Source organism: Lactuca virosa, chromosome 1 (genome assembly GCF_052849685.1).
Source record: "Lactuca virosa cultivar CGN04683 chromosome 1, Lactuca_virosa_CGN04683_v6, whole genome shotgun sequence".
Lineage (NCBI taxonomy): Eukaryota > Viridiplantae > Streptophyta > Magnoliopsida > Asterales > Asteraceae > Lactuca > Lactuca virosa.
The window spans coordinates 85321834-85326149 of NC_136426.1; the positions used below are offsets into that span (position 1 = coordinate 85321834).

The 4316-nt window shown below is 33.7% G+C and overlaps 1 pseudogene; it reads left to right on the forward strand.

The window, feature by feature from the left end:
- The first annotated feature begins 653 nt into the window (after positions 1-653).
- Positions 654-3405, forward strand: LOC145116296 (uncharacterized; annotated as a pseudogene).
- The last annotated feature ends 911 nt before the right edge of the window (positions 3406-4316 follow it).

Consider the following 4316-nt stretch of genomic DNA (forward strand, 5'->3'; position numbering starts at 1 on the left):
TTTTGTAAAAAAAAATAGTTTAATGAACTTGTGTCATGACATTTGTTTGAATGTTTTAATAAGGGCAAATTAGTAAATCTACATAAATCTACTTCTTCCCCAACCCCAAATTAGAGGTCAATTTGGGTTTATACGAGAACAAAAAGTTAATACAAGCATTGGGTTTACCTGTGGAATTGATTGACTGCTGCAGGTCAATTTGGGGTTTACCTCTAATTTGGGGTTGGGGAAGAAGTAGATTTATGTAGATTTACTAATTTGCCCTTATTAAAACATTCAAACAAATGTCATGACACAAGTTCATTAAACTATTTTTTTGACCTGCAGCAGTCAATCAATTGACCTCGTATAAACCTGTCAAAAAGTTATGTAGATTTATGTATTAACTTTTTGCTCTCGTATAAACCTGTGCAAAATTTGCACCGATCAAGATCTTTTCTACATAAATTGACCTGCAGCAGTCAATCAATTCCTCAACCCCAAATTGGAGGGGCGACAAAGATCTTGATCGGTGCAAATTTTGCAACGCACAAAGGTACAAAAAGTCAAGAAATTCGTCCACACGTTCGCGTATACCTTTCAAGAGAATGCATTATTTTCCCTTGATTCCAAGGTTGAAGAGACTATACGCTTCCCAAACAACAGTCGCTTCCATGCGATGGCATGCTGATAATCATGGTCACCATGTCGGTGTAATGTGTCATCCATCTGATTATGAAGCATGGAAGCAGTTTGATATTAACCATCCTTCATTTGCAGCCGAAAGACGTAATGTTAGATTAGGCCTATGTACAGATGGGTTTCAACCCCATGGTGCTTCAGGAAAACAATATTCATCTTGGCCTGTCATTATAACACCTTATAATTTGCCACCGTTTATGTGTATGAAAGAGCCTTACATGTTTTTTACTGCAATTGTGCCCGGACCTACAAACCCTAAGCAAAAACTAGATGTCTTCCTTCAACCAGTTATTGCAGAACTCAAACAGTTATGAGAAGAAGGTGTTTTAACTTATGATGTTTCTTTGAAACAAAATTTTCAATTAAGAGCTGCATTGATGTGGACAATTAGCGATTTTCCGGCGTATGGAATGTTATCAGGATGGGCAACCGTTGGGAAGCTAGTATGTCCATATTATGGGAAACATACACAAGCTTTTAGGCTTGAAAATGGTAAGAAGATATCATGGTTTGATTGTCATAGAAGATTCCTCACTACTTATCATCCATATAGAAAAGATAAAAATAAGTTCAAAAAGAATCGTGTAGAGACAAAAAGTCCTCCTCCAAGAATGAATGGTGAAGAAACCATAAGGCAAATTGAAGAATTTGGTTTGTTAAAAGTGACCGAACTTAATGCCGACATAGTAAATAAATCACGTGGCAAATGTGGTTGGAAAAAGAGAAGCATATTCTGGGATTTACCATATTGGAAAACCAACTTTATTAGACATAATTTTGATGTTATGCATATTGAGAAGAATTTTTTTGAGAATATGTTTTACACTATAATGGATGTTAAGAAGAAGACAAAGGACAATGCAAATGCGAGAGATGATCTGAAACTCTATTGTAAGAAGAAAAAAGAAGTAGATCAAAATCAAAGAGCATATTATGCATTAGAGAAGAGGCAAAAGAAAGTCATATGTGAATGGGTAGAGAGTTTGAGTTTCCCCGATGGTTATGTTTCAAATTTAGGGAGGTGTGTAGATTTGAGTGCATGTAGACTGTTTGGAATGAAAAGCCATGATTGCCATGTCTTTATGCAAATATTGCTGCCGATTGCATTCCGCGAGATGTTGCCAAAAAATGTGTGGGAAGCAGTTACCGAGATAAGTCTTTTTTTCAAAAGCTTAACTTCAACAGTAATTACAATAGAAGACATGAAAAGGATTGAAGCTGAGATCCCGATAATTCTTTGTAAATTAGAGACCATCTTTGTTCCTGGTTTCTTTGACTCGATGGAGCATTTGCCGATACATTTGCCATACGAAGTAATGATAGCCGGTCCCGTGCAATATCGATGGATGTATCCATTTGAGAGGTTTATATTGTAAATCATATTGTATTTCAAAATTTTAAGTTATCACTCTTGGTTAACATATCAAATGTTATACTTTAGATTTCTTCACCAGTTGAAAAAAGATGTGAAAAATAAAGCTAGAGTGGAAGGGTTGATTTGCAATGCATACTTAGTTCGTGAAGCATCAAACTTTTGTTCTCACTATTTTGAGCCTAATGTTCATACACATAACAGAAAGGTGCCTCGAAATGATGATGGGGAGTTGAAGGTGATGATGACAATGAAAAATTAACTATATTTTCATATCCTGGATGCCCATATGGGAAACTCAAGAGTAGAAGTCTGACTGATGAGGAATTCAATGCAGCCCATTCTTACATATTGGTTAATGAAGAGAAGATGCAACCTTACCTTAGGTAGTATTATGAACAACATTTAAGTCAATTTTTATTTAATCTCATAAGTTTAAACAATTTAAATGGTAATGTACAGGAAGTATGAAGAGTCATTGAAAGACCTAAATCCGGATATAAGTGAAGATGATATTGCTGCTGAAGTGGATGAAAACTTTGCTACATGGTTTCAAAACTATGTGAGTTTTTAAATTGTCGTTTTCTTTTCTTTTGAGAAACTTCTAATGTATTTCATTCTTTGTCATATAGGCACGCCAAAATGAAATAAAGAACAAGTACATACATGATCTTTCTAGAAGACCATTGAGGACGGTGAAATTATATAATGTATACTTTGTAAATGGTTACAAGTTTCACACAGAATCACACGGTGCAAACAAATCAACAATGAATAGTGGAGTGTGTATAAGTAGCCCATTTGGTGATTACTATGGCAAGTTGTTGGAAATATTAGAAGTTGAATACCCCGGTTTTCAAATTAAAACAACAACATTGTTTAAATGTCATTGGTATGATCCAACACCTAATGTAGGAGTCAAGATTCACAACCAATATAACTTGGTTGATATAAACCAACGAAGAAAGTTCAACAAGTTTGAGCCATTTGTTTTAGCCATGCAAGCTACTCAAGTCTGTTTCATTCCTTACCCGAGCTTGAAACAAAACAACTCTGATTGGTTGGCCGTATGTAAAGTTAAACCTCGTGGATGGAGTGAAATACGAAAAAAAGACGTTGCTTTTCAAGAAGATGAAATTGAAGCAAATGAAATCATTACCACTATACCAGAAACAGTCGAGTATGAAATCTTAAGCAATGAGTTAGATAATGAAAATAATGATGCGGGTGAGTTTAATGATGAAAGTGAGGGTGAGTTTGATGATGAAAGTGAGGGTGAGTTTGAGTATAGTACATCAACCAATGAAGAAGAAAACAACGACGAAGAAGATAACCTTTTTGATTGGGATTAGCATCTTAAGGTAATTACTCATTTACCCCTTTGATTTTATTGTACTTTTAACCAAAAGAGCAACATACTTGCATTGTTTTTTACCAATAATAATGTTGCTATTATGGGTTACATATAATTATCGGAGGGACAATATCTATAAAGTCATTATCATATAGGGAATGTTTTTTACCAATGTTGTTGCTTGATTAATATTGTCCAACCATAAAAAGGTGGAACAAAAGACGTAATTGCCCTTGTTATTCATAATCTTTTGTCCCAAAATTCATATCTTTTGACCGAGACTCGTGTAAATGGGACAAAACTAACAGTTTTTGTCCCAGACAGAAAGGTGGGACAAAAGACCTAAATGCCCTTTTGATTCAACACAACATAAAAGCAATGTTTGTAGTAACTAAACTATTAATTGGAATGAAAAATGTGGGTATCATTATGTTAATCTGTCTTTTGATTCACATATTAATCTCTCAATTGATTCTGTGACACTTTTGATTCTAGACACAAAACATTTGACTCAAATTTCTATTTTTTCTATTTTATTTTTGATATTTATTTTTGTTTTTTTTTCCTTGAGCAGGTTTCAAGTTGATGAAGAAGGATATAAAATTAGTTGAAAGAAAGTTGATATTATAAGACAATGTTTCCAAATCATGTAGAATAAAATCACATTTTGTTTAATCAGAATTAGGTGATTAATTTTTTTTAATCAAGAAGAAAATTTAGTTATTTTGAGTAGTTCTCTCATTTTTAAATACTCGAAAAGACTTGTTTCGACACAAAGAATCCATTGGAACAAGCAATGTCATGTTTAGTTTTATTTTTGACCTTTTGAAATTGCTTACGAGATGTTATTGTTTCTTTTATACTTAATGAACCTATAATGAAATACGACTTAATCTGGTAAGCCAAATA